The sequence below is a fragment of the Ischnura elegans genome, chromosome 9 (assembly GCF_921293095.1).
Source record: "Ischnura elegans chromosome 9, ioIscEleg1.1, whole genome shotgun sequence".
Classification (NCBI taxonomy): Eukaryota; Metazoa; Arthropoda; class Insecta; order Odonata; family Coenagrionidae; genus Ischnura; species Ischnura elegans.
The window spans coordinates 64,482,087-64,504,231 of NC_060254.1; the positions used below are offsets into that span (position 1 = coordinate 64,482,087).

Here is a 22,145-nt window from a genome sequence, read left to right on the forward strand (position 1 = left end):
TAACATCATCTCTCTCAGGCACAAAAGTTCTTTAAATTAGTATAAATATGCTAAAATACCATTCATATTTCCTCCGGGATATATGAATGAGATTTTAAGTCATGAAAAAAATCATTATTATATTTTACTATCCTTGAAAACATTGAATATCCACATCAAATAAATACATTACTATGTAGCGTAGGCAATGCCTAACAGGACACAGAACTCCCTCTCGATCTGTTTTTATCATGGCGTATTCTTTTTTTAAAGCTGAACTTATCATCTCAGTAAGTCATGGTGCATGGAATCGATCTTTGTCAACACATGCCCCGGAATAATTAAGTTGAGCTGCTTATTAGCAAAAACATATATATTCGTATGGAGAAAACCGAATGTCAATGAACGTTAGAAGGAATGATAGGTTCAAATTGAAGTATATTATTATTGGGAGGTATTAACGATGAGATTTGGTTCATTATAATTTGGAAATTTTATTCCTTATACCTGCATTTGGTATCTGAATTTCCGATCTTTGAAAAAATTGACTTCATCCCAAACTTTAAAATTAAACCGAGTTATTATTTCTGATTCAAATTTTCTTTATGATTATTTTTTCTATATTTTCCACCTGAATAAATACCTCCTATACGAAAAATTGGACTTGAGCCAGGAGTATTTGGCAATGCTGTATTCTTACAAGATTTAAAAAAAACTTCAAGATAACAGCTTTGAGTTTACAAGAAAAATACGATACGAAAGAACACAAAATGCGCTTAGTTCAGCAGCAGTGAGGCATCGTCCCGAGACCGGTTACCTCTAGGAAATAGTAGCTATTGAAGGAATAGTAGTCCAGAGACCGCCGGGAGATACGGGGATCTGATGGGTATTAGCTGGTGGAGAGAGGGACGTGGAAGGCGCCGGCCAATTACGCAAGATAGTCAAGGAATGAGGAGATACTAGCCGAAAGTCCACAGCCTAAAGGGGCCGTGTGCTTCAGCGAGGAGCAGGCGGATTAATTCAGATGGGGCCAGGAATTTTCTCCTCCCGGGAAGGAACACAAGGTTGGAATCGGGGAGTGAAGACTAGCAGCCCTGGAGCGCAGAGTTGTGCAGCCTTGGGCGTAGTATACTATTGGAGGAGGGATGGATGTTTGCGCCGTGCCTCCATATTGACGACGACCAAGGGAAGCGGATCAGACAGTGGCGCTGCAGTAGACACACAATACAGATGCATATATAGGTAGATGTAAATGCGGAGGGACCCGACGGAGATGATATAGAGGCATCATATGTGGCTCTGCATGAGAAGGATGGGAGTAAAAGTTTTCCCTTGTACGCTGTGAGAGAAATATGTATAGGAGGATAATAATTGAAAAATGAAAAGAAAATAGGACATGAGTCCATGGTTATTATGACGATACACACCTCTATCTCTTCCACCCTTAATATGCGAGAATGTGAGTTCAAAGTGTGTCAGGTTACGTCATCCTTCGTATTTAATGTGTTATCGCGGTTAGTGTGCGTGAATACCTATTACAAAAGTGTACCTATTTGTGAAATCTGTCCATGAAAAAACAAATCTTGCACCTGCTCCCGTTCTTCCTGTGCACGTATTTTTTTAGGTACCTCGTGCGACTTTATTATCAGTGCACCGCCTGCGTACATGCTTGTGTAGTAATCCTGTTTACATTATTTTCCTCTGGAGCTTGCCTACTCAAATATAAGTCATTAATAATACTATTTGAATGTATCAGATAATTCCCATGCGTATTATGTTGCATAATTTACCGTAATTAATAAATTCATGAAAGCAGTATAAAATCAACGTTAGTTTGACCTACGAGAGGATTCATCCGGAAGTGGATTTGATGAAAAGATGATTCCAGTAGTGTACAATGTTTGATCCAATAGCACTTATCATTAATGAATGATTGGCGTTTCATGTTGTGGACGGCGTTGAGAATATATGCATCGCTATGAATTTTAGTAGAAATCATTTGAGCTTCATTTCACGATGATATAAATGATTCTTATTCGATAATAAGTCAAGGAATTTTCAGACAAATTCATCTCATCTTGAACAGCGGTAGTTTCAAAAATGGCAACGCTAGTAAAAGTTTAGTTACCTTAAATCCAACTATTTTCGTCGGTATAAATTGCAAATACAGGAGTCCTTGTTTAGGCCCTGAAACGTCATCCTCGCGCTATACATGCCAAACCTGCGTTAACGGCTGTCTGGTTCTAAAATATACGATTTGAGCTTAGGACCGTACACTGATTAATGTCCGCGTTCATCAATAGAGAAGTACCTCAAAAAATGCATTGTAACCGCACCCAAAATAATGCCAAACCTTTGGCGAACCATGAGCCAAGCCCGGAAGTAGTCACCACGGCATTGAGTGAGCCAAGGTTCAGTCCACTGATTCCAAATTCTATCTCCAGTCCACCGTCAATCAGTAGAAAAAGATGAAAATGACTCGAATATTTTATTCCATCCTCAGATTTTCTGAAAATCTTCACATCATTTTCCTGCTTTCTGCCACGAAAATAAAAAACCTTTTTCGGTGAAGTCCAGCTGCTCTTCGATATTAGTCTATTTAACGACGCATTGTTATGCATATAATCAGCGCCCTCATCGGAAGAAATGTTTAACATGATACGGTTGCATAGGCATAGATAACCCGAAGCCAACTTAAATAGTTATTTACAATAATTTTAAATATTGAGAGGCTAAATATATATTTTACCACCTTTAACCAAAGAGAAATACGTCTCAGCCAATACTACCGCAACATGCTTTGCCAAAAAGATCCACTTCCAATAAATATTGCAATTTTATCACACACTCTCTCTCTCCAATATTCAATTAAAACCCATTATTTCTTATTTCAGCGATCATTATTTCCCACCCAAAGCATTAAATTCATCGAGACTAAAGTTCCGTGACGTGTCGTCCATCACTTTGTCCCTTATCGTTCCGTCGAACCCAATCACGCGTCCCGGTCCTGCCAGCAGTCGTACCAACCTCACCCACACTTCGAACGCACATGGGTTTTGTTAGCATACGCCCCTCATTCTGCACCATTCACCCTCCGCTATATCCCGTGAGGCATTACGGAGTGGCCAAAAAGAAAATAAATGAGTAAAAATCGACGTTGCATTGAAGTGAGGGTGGTGGTGCATGTCATGACGAACTCGCAGTTTATTTGAAAGCAGATCGGGGATTTAATGTTAGCTGTCCTCGCCGTTCGAATACCCTCCATTTTAATCGTAGAGCTCCGACTCTGCATCGAAATCCTTCACCTACCTCCCCGCCCCACTATGGCATCAGCTCGTTATATCTTCCCCACCTCCCCAAACCTTGTCTTCTAATGCTATCCTCCAAAACCGTCAACTACCCTCTATATTTCCGTATCACGCATTCTCAAGCGCTTTTCGCTTACACAGAATTTATTTTTCACCCATTCAAAACCATATTTCCCCTCTCCAGTTGCACATTCCTACTCATCACGGTAGAATGGCATTATTTCCCGTTTTTCAACCTCCAAATCTTCCCCTCCTCCTTCTCTATACTTTGCTAAACAATTTCGTTTCAACCATTCGTAGTGACGAAAATTTTCAATGCTCTGATTTCCCCTTCCTTTTTACTGGCTTACTTATTATTCATATCATCCACGCTAAAAAAAAACAATTAGTTTTAGATCAACTCTTTTCAGCCATCACCATTTAGAATCCACCATAATATCCTTTTTACACAGATTTTAGTTGTAACAAAGTTTTATCCCTTTTCTCTAAACCTACCGAAATAAAGAGCATGGCATATAGCATTTAATAGATACCAAAAATAATCAGAAAATTTTATAATGCTTCCTCAGATATTTTCAAGCCACAGAATTTTGTCTCACTAATACCTGTGACGGAAAAGTAATTGAGCAACTGTACAAAAAACTCATCAATACTTCTCGTCGATACCTGACGCCAATAAAGGGTAATATTTCACGCTGCTTTATGGAGCGGAACTGTGACAAATATTGGGTTGACTGATACTAGAGTATGACGCTACGTAGTAGGCATTGATTGCTTGAGCAAACAAAAGAATTATTCTTTTATCATGACACGCATGATATTATTTTAGAAAATTACTGTATATTGAATTCCCTTAAGAATAACATTATAAATGATGAAATAAAGTACACTGCAGCGTAGAAACGGCGAATCAAAATGTATTTTCCATTTAAAAAGAAGTGCTATTTAAGTAATTACATTGTAGTATTGGTACTAGCTGAGTGTGTGCTCGTTTTCAGGCTAAGGGCGAGTCTTCTCGTTGATTATCTAATAATCCCCGCCTCTGACCGATTGAGTTGGATTAAAAATTATCATGTAGGTATATTTAGAATCCAGCCGACCTCGGTTCTGGCGGGATAACGTCCTCACCTGCCAATCCAGCGGTCGCGGATTCGTGTCCCACCTGGGTCGGTTTTTCCTGTCCAGGGCATGGTTATTGGTGAACGTTTACTTGTTAAATTTGTTATGTACCTTATATAAATGGCCAATATGAGTTGTATGCGGTGGTTTGAGAATAAAATAAAATAAAAAATCTATCGGGCTACCTAACTACCCTCCGCAGTTCCACTCCGAGTGCACGCCGAGACTTGCGAAGACTGCGAAAATGTTCAAGTGTAAATGTACAAGTAGGAATCCATAGACAAAACACTCACGTCAACTTAATAATCAAGGTAAGCCGAGCGAAAATTCAAGCATAACCATTTTTCTCTTTCCGTATTCTGTTAATACCATTCGCAGTTCCGTGAACCCCTCAGTTGTAGCTAACCAATAAAGCAAGGGAGGCTAAAAGGAATTTTCATATGATTTAGTCGAAGAAATTTTGTACGACATGTCCTTTAAACAACACCTTCATTGAACAACATTATTTCACTTCCTCCCTCTAGCAATCTGTACACCAAAACGGCCATCTGCTTCACGTACTGGCGAATACTCGAATTGCTAATTTGTATTCCCTGTGGTGTGCGATTTTGGATCAATATGCCGATACGTACCTATTCAAATTCATCATTTGGTTTTCAAAATGTGTCTTTGATATCAAAAATTTACGGAAGACTTTTTTAATGGAAAATCCAGATTCAAAAGGTAGGTTTGGAAATTTATTATTATGTTAGATAGGCTAAGTTTTAAGTTAATTTCTTGCATAGATCCTGCCTACCTAGAGATAAATACTAAAGCATACAGCTTTGGGGAGCGAAAATTTCTCATTAAAACAAAATAATTCATTTTGTAAACCTTATTAGTAAATCCATACTATTAATTTTTACGCCGAGTAACGGTTTTTAAAAGTAAAACAGGAGTTACAGGTTGTATAATTGCTTTTAGTTACTCGTCCATTATCCCTCCAATGAGAAATGAACAGTGGTAGCTAATCTAAGTCTATTTATATGAAACATTTCAGGCTGAAGTTTTGATAATTCTAGTGAATCATTAACAACCTTTAATCGTACGTACCTACAATCATCATATTATCTCCACGAGTGAAATCTGCATTTGCTTCAGGTCATTTCATAAAAATATTCATGCCAATTAATAAACGGGGTCAAATTCTGATCAAAGAGGACGATTGCTCTCAATCAATCGTTGCTGCTTTTTAAAATAGCAATATTTTGATTGCAATTAGCTTCAAAAAGCTTTAGAATATGAAGTGTAAGCTTATTCTCTTTCTAAAATTTAGCTACATCAATTATTTGATATTTGAATGAAATGGGAAATCGAGCTACTAGCTCACGGGAGATATAAATGCTCAAAGTTGGAAAATTATACATCCAATTATCATATTATTTAGATATTTTATGAAATGTTTGTATGAGATGAGAAAAGAATATAATAATTGGTACTACTCTCGCAGTTGTATATAGCCTAAAATGCTTATGTAGAGTAGTAATTACATCCCATCCGCTATATAGCATCTACGGAGCTGGTCGGAATTGGCAATCAAATACCTGATACCTCTGTAATTTTGAAATCAATTGTGTTATTTGACGGTTGTTGAAGTTGCTTGACAGAATCTGATGGAAGGGCATTAATGTCATTAAACTCGATTAAGGTTTTGTAAATACACCGAGATTTTTCCAACTATGATAATTTATATAAAAACTTGGCCATGCTCCCTAAAATTTGATATGGAAAAAATCGTAGCTTTTTTTTGTTTAAACCACAAATGTCAGTTAGTAAGAAATTAGTTTTTTACGCATATGTTATAGAAAACGATCCGTTTGTTAAAACTTTTTTTAAATCTCGAAGGCCGACCAAATAAGGTAATAGAAGCAATTTTATATACCTATTCCCTTTACTTGTCCCATTTGAACAAAAATGCATACTATAATGACATGGATTCAGTTGTATTACACTCACAATTATTTTTCTTACAATTAATAAGCATTACTGGTAATTATTGGATATAATTACTTTTTACTAAATTAAATTATACCTTTAGAACTAACAGGATGAAATTCCTCTGACTGAAAATCGGCTTGGTTACTGTGGAGACTAATGGACGGAGAAAATAAATTATATAAAAAGACATGGAAATGTATTAATTTAATAATATTATTTGTGAATAAAAAGGCGTCAGTATGGTTATGGTGCTGAAGATATGATGCATATTGTGCAAAATTAGATGACTGAATTCATAATTCATGAGGAAGAACGTCACATGCATCGAGGAATCTAATGCATAAATAAGTGTAAATTTGGAATCAGGTATTTTAAAAAATTATGTACAATTTAGTATCAAAAATTTTTCTTTAAGGTTTTCAATTTAGCCATAGAGACAGCAAAAAACTAGCAATAAAACATGTGATTAAAACTTATTAATAGGAATGCGACTCTGCTATTTAAAGGATTGTGATTATATACTCGAAAGAATACTTCAATACAAGAAAATTGTAGTATTTCTCATACACATGCACATTGTTTACTATAAATTGGTAAAAATATGAATTGAGTTAAACCATCAGAAAAGTTCAGCTATGAACTGAGTCCATAATAGAAGATTTATAATTGGTATACTTTTCGGATAGAGAATTTATTGCATGCACAGAAGGGAAAGTTCCATTTGAAAATTTTCTTCAAAGAGAGGCCAATTTAATTTCAGAATATTGAGTACGACAATGGAAAGCAATATAAATTGGCATCAGAGTTAATCATGGGAATGAAAATTTAAAATGCTTTATTTATATCCGACTCTGAAATCTCGGCACTACCAAATCGTGGTTAGCGATGCACGTTGATTAAAAAATAAAGGTGAACTGAAGCTTGAATAAGCGGGGAATAAAGGCTTTTGCCTTCCACAGCATTTCCTGCTTCAGGCATATTATTATTCATTCGGATTGATAATAAATGATTCACAGGAGAACGCGGGTCGTTATAAAATGTCCATCAGGAACAAAGTCCACTCCCCCCCCCCCCTAAAGCGCATGTTCCTTTTTTATCCATTCCATATCGCAGGGGTGCACGAACACGCTTCGTCACATATTTATGCAGGCATTCAGCGGACATATGAAATACCCATTTTTTTATACTCGCGAACATTTTCGTTTCGATGCGACAACGCTTCTAGTTCGTTTTGGCTGAAAGCAGGCTTCGGAAAATTCTAGCATGCCACCGCACGCTGCGTGCGGTAATCATTCTCCATTTATGTAGCGGACACGTGTATATTACTTGCTGGATATCAGGTTTTCCCGTTGCTCCTCTTTCAATTCTACATGATTTCAGCATCGGTATACGGGTGTGTTACGCCTCATGCTAATTTGAATTGGACACTGCGTGAAAAGAATGACGGAGTAGTAGGCTGTGTTGGATGGAAAAAACAAAAATGAACGACATACGTCTCGGCTTATCAGAAAATTTATAATATGCACAATATTCCTACATGGTATGAGGCAGTTCAACACAAAATGCCTTATTTAAGGTCAAGGCTTACAAAAGATACGCAGGGTTTTCAGGAAGAATCTGCAATACGGTGGTATGTGAGTCAATTTTAAGCAGTTTTTATCTTATAAACATGGGAACTCCTTTGTTACTGAGCTATGAAACATAATGAAGATACACTTTTGTATGTTCCACAAGAGTTTTTAATACCGACCCAGGTTTCGGCAGTACACACTGTCATTATCAAGGTGTACTGACAATGTGTACTGCCGAAACCTGGGTCGGTATTAAAAGCTCTTGTGGAACATACAAAAGTGTATCTTCATTATGTTTCCTGTCAAAAAGTTCCACCAAATATCGCCTTCCAACCTTAAGCTGATTACTGAGCTACGACAACGAAAAAATTTTTTTGATTATACTTTTCACTTATCATAAAAACTTTTTTTCTTTCGTATCCAGCATTTTCGACATTTTGTGATATGCTCTGATTTTTATGGACGTTAAATAATTAAGGTTGGAGAAAATCTGCGATGATAAATGACTAAAGCAATTAATATTTGAGCTTAATTAAACGAGAGATTTGAGCGAGTACCAACACTGCCGTTGCAAAATCTAAACCATTTTGAGATTGAGCCTTTCCAAACTAACTCCATTCGATATTTAGAAATTAACAAATCAAGTACAAAAATTTTCACAAAAAATGGAAGAACTAGAAAGCATTTTTTATTCTCCCGAAACGTCAGGAAAATTGAAATATTTATATAAACCCCCTCGGCACTTCCAGCCACCATGAACCATTAAAATATAATCATTTCTTAACGAATGGATAGTGGGCATATACCGCCGTTGATGGAAAAAAATCAAACTTCTCTTAATATTTTATCACTATTATGTGCATCCCACTTAAGCCAGACTGATGCGGCAATATGACAGTTTTTACCCTCGAAAATGAATGGAAAACAAGCTAAAACTTCATGTGATGCGATTCCGTAAGTACCTTGTTTAACCCATTAATCCCCAGCGTTACGTAAACGCAACATTATTGAATTGAAATTATTATAGAAAACCTTTGCTTCAGGATAATTTTTTCTCAGGGTTTCTGAATTCCTGAAATACCATTCGCTCTTTTTCATTTATTTTTGGAAAAATATTCATTAAAATAATAATTTTTATTTTACTTCGATATTTGCCTATTTCGAAGCGCTGAAGTACTACAAACTGTAAATATTTTTTTACAAAGATTTATTGGGCGATCTTGCTAGAGGTAATGTTTTCTCTTAGTTCTAAGCTTCTTTATTCATCATGTTTATTTCTGTCACGAACTTTCATCGCTACTGGTATAAATATGGTTGTTGTAAATAATGTTGCGTTTACGCAACGATGGGAATTCTCTGGTAGACCAGAGGGCTTGTCTCAAAGCATAACGAAAATCGTCAATATGGCTTTTAATCGACAACGTAGTCTTTTGGAGGCAGTTTAGATGCATTTTTGGCACTCACAGGTTGTGAGTTTACATGGTAAAGGGTGAATGGTATCTTGAATTCCAACATGGCCATCGGTACGAATTTCACATGGAACACTCTGGTACTTCGTGGAGTCAAACTGTTGCGCGCACACGTGGAACCGATGCAGGGCAATGTCATTCCCATGTCGTTGAGTGGAAGGATTTCTTAGTAGACGTTAACTTCAGCTTTAGAGGTTGTAGAATGAGAGGGTGAGAAACGTATTAGTTGACGCAGGATTGTGATGGAAGGTGGAGCTTTCCTCTAGTCGGTCATTGGAATTTTCTCCGTGCAATCCTGAGTTACCTATTTTTTCTTCTATCGCTTAGGTGATGTAAGGCTAATAATCTAGCTTCAGTTGGGTTCGTATCAGTAAAATTTTCCTCTGAAATGCATCTTTAATTCTCATCTAGTAATTATATCAATCATACCGCAGTAGTTTTTGCTCGGCTTTTTGCTAAATAATTTATTCAGGGGTTTCCTTCAGATTTAAAATTGAAGAAAATTTTATTCGTTATTTCTACGCCTCAGACGTATACTTTATAAGAAGCGTCAAGAAGGTGACTGAAGAATATAAATTGACAGGAGAGGCAATTTATAATATTTTCTTAACTTTGGAACTACAAATCTTCTCAGTATTTTGAATATTGCAGGAGGTGCTGCAAGGTAAATCATATTTTACTCAAGCAGTATCAAAAGAAAAATCGTCCAGTAAACGCGCACGCCCTGGTAAAAGATGCAGAGAACAAACAGCGGTTCATCTAAATGTGAAAAAATAGAATCTACCTCCGTAGGAGTCCCGAGTTTCTGTGTGAAAAAGGGAATAGAAACACATATTACTCATTGTCAGTATGGAGGCTACTCACCAATTGAGCTCCGTCACTTATTTCTCAGTGGAAAATCAATTGAATTAATTTTGAGCTACTCAATAATTACGCTGAGGAGATAAATAACCATAGATTTACTCAGAGTGAGGCAGATATAAAAAAATAATTGGAATGGTAACGTTGTCGGGGTATTATATATTACCACGCACTAAGTTGTACTGGACAAGCCATGAGGAGATGTCTGTCGCAATTGTGAGGCAATTTATGACGAGGATTTGGTTTGAAGAATTAAATAAATATCGACAGCTCTCCGATAATTTTCAACTACACAAAGTGATACATTTTTGAAAGTTGGATTTTTTCTCAATAGACTTAACCAAAATTCCATTCAGTTAGGAATTTTCCTAACAAATGGTTCCATATTTCAGGTGGCACACAGCTAAAATGTTCATTCGTGGGGAACAATTTAGAGTAGGTTATACATTGTGGTGTCTGGCCTCATCTACAGGCTATCTATATGAATTTTTGCCATATGGAGAGGTGGAACTTGAAAGTGATATGCCTAGGATTTGTAAGTTCACTAGAAGAAAGGGTTGTAATAAATTTACTGAATTTTTTTGTTAGTCTCCGAAAATTCTTGCCAACCTTTTGATAATTTCTTCATCAGTTACAATCTATTAGTAACTCTTAAGTACTAATTGTTATTTTTCAACGGGAAAGCAAGAGAAAATCGAACGGAAAACTGCGCACTCATGTCTTCGAGAGATTTGACAAAAAAACCTAACGGGGATTTCTACTATTCGTTTGACAGGTCAAAAAATATTCTCTTAGTGCGATGGCAGGATAACTGTGTCATCGCTGTTGCTTTAAATTATGGGAATATGGTACCCATAGTAAGGACGAAAAGATATTCCCGGAGATTCCCGTAGAAAATCGAAATATCATCAACGATTACAATCAGGGAATGGGAGGGGTAGATTTTCTCGATAATTATGTTGTATGTTACCGTATCCACTTTTTGAGCAAAAAATGGAGGTGGCCTCTATTCCAAAAAGGGGTTGACAGTGCAGTGGTGAATCCGTGGTGATTTTACGCCAAAGACACGGGCAAAGCAATCCTCAGTTAGAATTTCGGTCCGAGATCGTAAAACTATACTGAGACTAGAAATCGTTTCCAATACAATGGCTGATGACATTTGGCATTAAAATCGGAGTCCACAAGCGGGACACCTTAGGAAAAATAACATGTATGTGGGGTTAACCGCAGCATGCCCGTCAAGGGAGAATACGGCATTTCTTCCGCAGGCTTCATATAATTCCCGGCAAAGATGTCAAATTTGCAAATCAAGGATAATTATGTTGTTCAAAGCGCTACGTTTAATTCCGAGCAGCATATTATTGAACATTACATCAGAAAAGACGATGAAAAATAAAATATGCAACCTAAGTTTTCAAAATTTTTTTTGCTTTTATTTACCGGAGTTTTCCCAGCGTTGCGTAAACGCAACATTATGCAAATCATATATTATGCTGAATATAATAATTTTGTTCGAAAATTAATCTTAATTAGGCCATAATTAACCGTAAAATACGAAATAACCGTAGTTAAAAGCCCTATGTGCAGTCTGGGGAATAATGGGTTAAGAAAACTTTTCGTATCATTCTCCAAAATTTGCTCAGCTCTCGACTGAAAGATCGCACCCTTGAAACAATTACTCTGACTTGGGATTTTCTTTTAAAGCCAACAACAATTTTTCGCAGACATATGTAATATTCTACCAGACACTTGTGAAATGGGTAAAACTTAGCCAACAAACATCAACTGTAGGTACTTAATTTTTATCGGCTTAACTTTCTTCCTCTCAATCTGAAACATATAACTCTCGCGATGTTTTAGTAGCATTCATCGCTGTAAAGCACTAAGACAGGAATTAAATCTAGCACTGAATGTCTAGAAGTGCGATTTCATTCATAGGCATTCATCGCTTTGCAATATAACCTGAAATTCGAAAGCGTATTTTATTTCTATGTCACTGAATTCAATTCATGAACATAACATCGAGAGTTCACACCAAAAATGTTTGTGAACAGTAGCATAATAAACTATTTGAAATACTAAAAACTTAGATTTTTATCTGGTCCTAAATAAATGAACCTTTCTTTATTACAGCGTATGTTAGCGAAGCTTAAACATATGGGTACATTCAGGATTCATGTTATCGATATCGATATTCAGGTATTTTCACGTTTACCACATTAGTTTAAAGTATACCGGGACTAGCCGCGGTGATAACTTTTACGGGAGTCACTCGCACGAGTTTACCACAGTCACTCTCACAAATTACACAAAATTCCATTTTGAATTATATGGTGACCTCATTTTCGGGGATGTCTTTGAAAGAACAGACTACAGCTGTTAGAACTGAAACAATCATAAGCTGTACGAAAAAAAAAACGAGACAGAAAATAACTGCAAACTACGGAAAACGTCGAATAACCAGGAGTTTTGGTGCCACAGAGAGCATAAAATGAGGGGAAAACTTAGACGAAGGACAGATAACTCATGAGTACAAGAGCGTGTGACTAAGATAGAGATATTCATAGGCCCTAGGATAGTTTAACCCTCGAGCGGGCGCGCCTGATATTTTTACACGACCGAGCACGTGGCGTACTTTGTCCACGAAATATGTATTTATATGATAACACTCGATTTTTGTTAAAACCCATCCTTATTTGTAGAAATTAGTTCAAGCTTCTACATTCACAGGTGATACCGATATAAAGGTACAAAGGTGGTACACGGCTGGTCGCGCGGTGTAATTTACATGCCACTGATATAGGGTTCCTCCTGCCGATCTAAAAAAAAACATTGCTACGATATTGTGCTTTAAAAACTCACGCTTAACACGTTGCGTACCATGGACGTAATATTACGCCCTGTTGATGTTTCTGAAGATGGCCGTGGACGTAATGTTACGTTTTTCTATTTTATTGACTTTGTTTGCATGAAGCTGTAATATTTCGCCCACGTTAATTTTTCAGTTTACTGATAAGTGGTTCTGTTATTTCAAAAATCAACTGCTCGATTGAAAAAAAAATTCACTTTATGTCTTGAGGACGAAAATTCCTCTTTAGCTACCGGCATCCTTATCTTAGGCCACTTTGTGTGAAAATTCTTTGGAGGAAAGAACCGTTCGTTGAGGGTGCAGTGACCCTTTTATTCATCCGGAATTTTGAATGCTTTGCTTGGAACAATGATTTTTTATGATTTCCATGCTTAAAATAGTTCAAATTTATCGTAATAACAAAATTATTATGCATATTATGGAGGTACATCATATGTTGCAACTTTTTTATTTTTCAAAAACGGTAGGTTTTCATTGTTAAATTATATATTTTAAAATTAGCAAAAATTTTATCCAACTCATTCACAAAGAAGAGCTAAGTCTATTTTTATTGAAATACACATCGATATAAATATATCTTTGATGCTAATGTTTTAAAAAAATGTACAAATTTAGCATAAATGGCGTGATTTTTCAGTAGGGCTTTAAAAGTAGCAGCCGCTTCTCAAAGTGTTAAGGACCATGAGACTGATAAAGGGCATTGTAAGAATACACAAGGCCAGTCAAGAAAAGCAAGGCACGAAGAAAACGGCCGGTCGCGCGGCGTACGTTGTACGCCACGTCTTGCTGATCTAAAACTGAATTACCTACATTACTTTGAGCTTTGAAAACTCGCGCTAAAGACCGTCAAATTACATTGTAAGAACATGCGAGGCCATTCTATACTAGAATGTACGTGCTATGTTGAAATCCTTTGTTTTCGCCGATTGCCGTACTTTATACACCAGCGCGCCCGCTTGAGGGTTAATCGTGTGCTTAATAATACGGGTGAAGAAAACAGAAAGGGATACTTTATTTAAAAGCTAAGGGAGTGTTGAGCCGGGAATATTTTAAATGATTATGAGCTTCCAGAGTACATGTTTGGGCAAGGCTGATAATATTAACCGTTTAAAGCCCAATAATTCCATTTGGGAACAGATTTATATAAATTCATGAAAATCATACTTCGTAACTGTGATAAATTTTATATCTTTTGTTATGTAAATATTGTATGGTAGTATTTTGTGAAGTGAATCGCATGACTTGTGTTTAAGGTGCGTTTACACTATGTGACATATTATATGTACATGTTACATGTAACAAGTTACTTTTAACATTTATTTTATATAACATTTGTTTTACAACAAGAGTCCAGCGGAGCCAAATATGCACAAGAAACATGTTACGGATTCAGTCACAGTCCACCCGTCAACCGGCTATCCCCACCCTGCGCCTCGCCTCTTTTCTGTAACATGTCAAACATTTTACCACTTGGTGCGGGAAACCAAAAACTCGTTATATAACACCAATTTTGGTTCTGCAACACAATGGTACATTTAACTTGTTACACGAATTTATAACCGTTTCGTAAAGTATGTTATATGTAACTTGTTCATGCAACATGTTCCATAGTGTAAACGCACCTTCATCATCATTATCATCATCATTAGTCAACAATCCTAAGATTGGTTTGACGCAGCTCTCCATTTCTCTCTCCTATCCACTAGCCTTTTTAAAGCGACGTATTTCTTCTCTTATACGTCCTTAATAATCTGGTTACATTGGTCGTTAACTATGCCTTTTCAAAACTTGTTATTTTCATCACCTCTGCAGTGAGTATAACAGTTTATTCGATATTTTCCTCTACACTCGCTCTTCAGTAACAAATGCTCAATTATTCACAAGATCGGTATACATTACGTTGTTAAACTTAGCTTTTGGTCAAGTGTATATTTATTTTTCAAGTAATAGCAACATTTTGTGGCGTGTTCCCATTTGGGAGCATGCTTGAAAACGCATTTAAAAATTTTTATTCGGGTTTTCTTTCATAATATGTCTCAATTAGCTGTACAATAAATAGGATATGCAAAAAAATGATAAAATATCGGCTGGTTAGTTAGTTCGTTCTCCAAAGAGTTACACTATAATCATTATGAATTATAAACTAATAAATAGATACAAGCTTTGGTGGAGATGATGTAATATCAAATACATATTAGCACCAGATAACTAGGGATGTGCGAGTAGTACTTTTTGACCTCAAGTCGAGTATCGAGTCAAGTTGAAAACTACTCCTGAGTATCGAGTCGAGTATGGTAATTCTTGAACTAGGCAATACGCACTGCATGCTCCAACACATTCTCATATTTTTCATTCCCCTGCGAATTTTCTAATTTGAATGCTTAGCTTGATGTGAAAAGGATAATATTACGAGGAAAGTTAATGGTAAATGAGTCGCAATTAGGAGATGAATGAAAATAATTGTCTTTAACAGTTCCACTAGCACTGTTGAAATGAATTAACCTCTAGTAATATGTCGTCAATGTATGTATCCAAACTGCTTAGAAGAACCCTCAACAAAGATATTTGTACAATGGTTATTGCTTTTGTATACGAAATGTATTATATACTTAATGAACGACATAACTACACGAGTTTTATGATAGCGCCTTTTGTCGGCAGATTTCTGAACTAACTGGCCTCGATTGCTCTGTAACCGAAACTACTCGACTCGACATTCGTAATACCACTCGATACACTCGACTCGACTCGAATTTTTGAGTACTCATACATTCCTACAGTCAACTGGTTAAAGAATGAAACTGAACGCACTTAAACTCCTAATAGTAATGGTTATAATACGCTTTACTTAAGATTTGATTTTCTTCGTATCTTCTTTGAATGGCTTAAGTGATAATTTGGAAGAGAAACACCTAGAGGAAGATTAAATTACATGAGGATATTGTCTATATCAGGGAACAAATCTACAAAAAACTCCCATTAACAAGGTCGGTAATATAGCTAATATATGACCAGCTAATTACCTCCATATTGCTTCAACAAGGACCACATATTCACATTTGCTACTTCATCAACAAGTACATTTAATTTTTATTCTTACAGTCGCCCATATCGTTAAAGTCTATGATTATACTTTTAAAATAAACTGTATATGCCTCATTTTTTGTACTGTCATCTATCTCAATCATTAATCATTAATGTGCCATTAATATCATTACATATGTTATTTCTCTCTCATAATCAGTTTTAAAGCATTAAAAATCGAGAATTTAAATTATTTTGGGGAAATACCTGCCCTTTCTCTAAAATAAAATAAATATTCCATTGCCTATACAATCTTCATAACAAAACATCGGCTCAATATGGTATATGCAACTGGTAAGTTACTAGCATCCCGATGAAAAGCAACGTGTGACATTGTCTGGGAAAATAAATTCAAATGATTCGCAAATGTGTTTATTGCAAGTATATCGTTCCACACAGGAAGATTGAAAAAAGAGAATGTTTAGGAAACTTACTGGTATGTCTCGGTACTTGTTTGGTGATTCATATTGTTGAATATCTACTGCTAGTCGGTTTTCATGGTATGCCAAACATTTCTTCATCGGCCACTGTGAAATGTGTATGTATTATGCTGGTCTATTCATAGCTGAACCGTTGAAATACAATGATTTTTTTATAAATTTAAAATTAAAGATCTATAATTTTTTGATGAAACTCTACTTTTTGCTATTAAAAAGAATAAATCGATGGATAACTCTCTCAATAATTTTTCCGTTTCCCAAATAATTTACTTCAATCGTAAGTAAATCTTCAATTTTTTTCATGCCACGCCAACAATAAACTTCTTGACAATGATTTTTGGTTGATTGATACCTAAAGGTTTTGTCATATTTATTTTTGTAAAAACCTGGAAAGTGATTATGGAAGACGCATGGAAAGTGATTATCCTAAATTAGGTTAGGATAATCACTTTCCATGCGTCTTCAATGACTCGCTGTAGCAAAAGTTTAATAGACTAAAAAATAAACGACTTTTATTTTTTTTAGATGCAGTACATGAAAAAAATAGTTACTCAAGACCTTATGTCGAGCTTATGGTTAACTTTGTCCACGTAATTTCCCAAAACAGACGTATATTTAAAAAAATGGAAATCTGACAAAAATCAGCTTAGAGACTGAGATAAAAATAGAACACCAAATCATTCGAAGAACTTTACGAGGCTGAAAATATGTGAATTAGTGCTATGTCTGAGCCAGTTTATTTTCGCCAAGACTAAAGGGATTGGATCCGGATTCGTGAAAAGCTACGGCAAAGGCGTGTTGGAACAAAAAAAAACAAACCTCTCTCTCCCGGTGATTTCTGGCTTCGAAGCCACAATTCACGGCAAGCGGAAGTGCGGGCAACCTTGGGGAGTTTCTTGGGGGGGCGGGGTCTGAATGGGAAGGAAAGGGTGAGGTGAAAGATGGGAAAAGAGCGACGTGATGCGGAGACCTAATAAAGAAGAGGATCGATGATCCCGTAAATGTAGATTGGAAAGAGTGTCCTCCAGTGGCCACGATTTCTGTGTCAGTGTAATGTGGAAATAATTCTTGAAACCATCAGACAAGAATAATTTTTTGAATATTGGTACATTGTAATACTTAAAATGTTTTAGTATAATAAAATATAAAAATTAAATATTTATGATTATATAGAGTTGACTATGTAATGCGAAGTTCGAAGAAAAAGGTAGATTGATGAAACCTTAGCTGTACAGTGGAGAGGGTCTTTGTGGCTACAATGTCTGCGCCAGTATAATAACACATTTTTCAAAAGCTATTACAGAATTATTATTTGTTGATTTTTTATTCCCGCGATTCGTAGTTAGGTAGATAACGTCGTCGTTGTATTGTATTCTGTTTTGCTTTATTTTAACCAGGATTATTTTGACTGTCCGTTTTCATTACCAGTGTTGCGATTGACGAGGAATCAACATTTTTAGAATTTCATTGAGAAAATTTTAGCATGAAGTGCCTTAATTTATTAGCTATATCTCTGTATTCTGAGCTAACCTATGGTAACTTGAAATACTTTTGTCAGCCACATTTAAATCTTTTTAGATAAAGAATCACTCTATTTTCTCTAAGATCGAATGTGCATTCACTTCCAATGTAAGCCTCATAATTATTACGTAAATTAAAAACCTTGCAGAACAAATACTATCAATAATAGACACTTTGTTACTTCCACAAACTATTTTCTAGGAGTAACTAGTGTAGTTAATCCTGTGAATAATATTATCTGGTCTCGAAGCTGCAATCAACATTTACTAATATTTTAATATGATATAGTTATTTACAGTAGTAAAAGCTCTATGAAAAAATCTAAAGAAGGTACTTGAACATAATATCACTCTGGTTGGCATATCTCTTAGAGGCCACTACACTTCTAAATTCAACTTTCCTTTCATTTTCATCGAAAAAGAGCTAATATTCACTCCTCTCTATATCCACTTCTTGTCTTCGCTCCTCCCTCTTTAGACTCAGTGTCCCCTTCAATCCCCATTTCGTATCATTAGCATTTCATGACTCTTTCGGCTTTCTTCCCAAGTGGAGAGATACAGTCTCTTCACTTCACTTTTTTCCCTTTTCTTTCACTTTTTCGTTCGCTTTTCCCTTCTCTGCCTTATTCTGTGTTCATCACTCTCCTCTATTTATATTTTTCTCTACTGCTTTTTTCGTCGCTATGCTTTAGCATGAGGTAATCAAGCACTGATTTAACTAACACTAACTAAAGCACTGACCCTGGGAAAAGACAGGAGGCATTCCACGTGAGGCAATGGAAGATAATGGAGAAGCTAAAATGGGCATAAAAGAAAACAAGCCTGGAAGTTCAGGGTAAGCTAGGACAGCAATGGCAGTTTAAGGAAACGAGAAGAAGACAGAAGTTTTGTGTAAGCCCCATTTATACTATACACAAACAAATACTCCATTGGTATTATCCAAGCCAAATTTTAGTTTTTATAAACGAAGCTTTTATTTTGCGGCCAAAACTTTTTACTGTAGGTTCTTTATTAAAATATCAAATGCCCATGCAAAACATATTTATTAATGATAAAAAATATTCTTAGTATTACGATCGTTTTCTGAAGGTGATACCACCAACCAGGAAAAGTCTTAACAATACAGCTCCAAAAGTTGTTTTGAAACGATGGTATTTTAAAAATTTTCAATAGTTTCAGGAGAAGTAATTATATTACTATTAAAATAAATATTTTAATCGATTGATTTTACCTTTTTTCGACCTGAATTTTTTATGTTGATTAACATCTTGGAGTATAGAAGATCAAGTACTAAGCTTCAGATTAAGAATGTACCATAAATTTGGGCACAAAAACGTAACGCTAGCCTTAAAAAACTGGAAAAGTAACTTGTAAAAATCATAAATGAATATTGGACTAATTGCTTGAAAAACACACTCTTAATGTGAGTAAATTATATTTAAACTTTATTATTTGAAAACTTTTTGATACCCAGTATCATATGAGGGAAGACTTTACGGATTATTTTTGGGTGCACATTGTATCATTACTTTTATTTGAGACACAAAAGGTATAAAAACATGATCTTTACTCTGATTATATGCTCAACTTCCATAACATTTGATCCCGTCTCACACATCATACCGCATCATCTTCTTCTTATTCCATTCATAGAATATAGATAATATTATTATATTTCTACTCAAAACCTCTGATTAGCATTTAGTGACTCATTTGGTTCTCCCTCCATGTGAATGCCCAAATGGTCCACTTCCACACACTTTGATCCCATCTCACACACCTCTTTACAACTCTTCTTCTCATTCTCCGCCTTTCTCCTTCCGCAACTCTTCCCCTTTCCCTCATTCCACGGCTATTTCACTTCTCTCTCATCCACCTCTCTCCACCGACTCAACTCGCATCGTCCCGTTCCCTCGGCAAATCCTCCGGGACAACATTCGATCCTCATTCCCCCCAGCCCCTCTTCCCCGTGCGAATTGCTCTCTCGCGCGCTTCAACGCCTCCCGTCTCCAGCCAGCACGGGAGTTCACCCGGCTCAAGTAGGCAATTAGCCCAGAGGAAGTTGTGATGCATTCAAAATTTCGGAATAAAAATTATATTTTACGGTGCGAGGGGGCAAAGTATGACGTGAATCGTGACTCTACGGATGGGTGAATGGATGTGAATACCAGCACACGCTGCGGCGTGCTATATAATGGCAAATTCAGAGCTTCCGATATCAGCAGATAAGGGCATGACTTGGTGAATTCTACTTAAACATATTTCATTAAGCATGACCCAATACTCTGTCTAAACGGAACAAATATTAAGCTTTAGATTTGGAGGGTACGATTAATTTCCAAATTTCATTCAAAATTTAGAAATAAAAATTATATTTTACGTTGTGACGGGCAAAGTTTGCCATGAGTCATGACTATCTGGATCGATGAATGAATGCAGATACTCAATGTGTTGTGTCAAATTCAGAGCTATATTATTCAGAAATATATTTTGGTTAATAAAGCTCATTTTTCTGTCTAAAAGGAACAAAAGAACATATAATAACGTTCAGATTAGTAATGCAAAATATATTTTGGCATGAATGTAATACGCAATCTTAAAAAAATGCTGGCTCAATACTCTCACTAAAGGTAGAAATAGAACAATGATTAAGCTTCAGATTGGGAGTCCTCAGTGCAAATTGGCATTAATATTCTGAACAGCCTTAAAAAAACTGCTGAAGTAATTTATAATAAATCAGAAATGAGTAGTAGACTCTGTTTATTGAAAAAAACATAACACTAGCCGCAAGCGTTTTTGGTTAGTATAATATATTTGATTTCGATTATTTTGAAAAAAAAAATATACTGCCAAAAATCATATGAGAGGGCAAAATTAATACATTATTTTGAACGCAAAATACGTTAACACTTTTGTTTAAGACGCTTCCCTTATAAAAGATCAGGAAAAAATCGTTGGTCTAATTGTCCAGAAATAATTCGTGAAAATATAGAAAAATGAACGGCCCAAAACTTTTCAACGTTTTCTGAAAAGATAATAAACAAATAATATACATGCTACCAGGAACAATCTTGGGATAAAATTAGCTTACTACTTTCAGCAAAAGGGATTATCATAAATAGCTCATGAAATTCGCACGTTATGATTTAGCAGTCAACGATTATGCGCATAAAATACGCAAAGGTTGGGGATTCTGCACGCAGCTGTCACGAGTCAGGTATATTTAATGTGATTAAAAAATTTCCCATGCACCACATTACTCTGGATCTTTTTAAAACTGAAGCGTAGATATAAAAAAAAAGTTAAAAGCGCGTTCATTTACATCGCGACTTTTTACAGGTCATGAAATGCGTGAAAGTTTCCGCATGAAAAGGCATGACCCTGCTTAACGGGGCATCAAGGCATGAAGGGGTTGAATGAATGGGAAAATAAGGATCTGGCGGAGTCTGAAAGTTAAAAGCAAGGCTAAAGAGGGAAGCGAGGACGGTTGAGAGGAGGAATCGAGAGACACGGAGACCGTGTGATAAGTACTTGCATGAGCACTCGCACGCAGTTGAGTCATGCCCTCGTCCACGCAGAGATTTGCCAAAAGATTCCGTATGAGGATTGAAATTACGGCGGAGGAAAAAATATATATTCCAGAGCTCCAAATATTAATGACACTAACTACATGCGCACGTCAATGTATTGGGTTGACAAGGATCTAACTGGAAATTTGGTCGAGACTAGCTTCATGTGGTAAAATCCCAATTAAAATGAGACATAAATGTCAAATTCATTTTTCCTGCATTTTTTAGAGGTAAAAGGGACTGAAAACTTAATAAAACCAAATATAAACTCATAAATGTGACAGGAGGAAGGGGTTAAACAAATTTTTATTAAATTACATGGTTGCAGTTAAAACCCTGTCTTTATGCAGATATTTGTTTTTACACATATCAATGCCAT

General features: G+C 36.0%; 1 protein-coding gene across 1 annotated transcript in view; it reads right to left on the bottom strand.

The window, feature by feature from the left end:
- The window catches only part of LOC124165689 (lachesin-like), a 270,532-nt gene that overhangs the window by 67,489 nt on the left and 180,898 nt on the right, over nt 1-22,145 (bottom strand). The window lies entirely within an intron of this gene.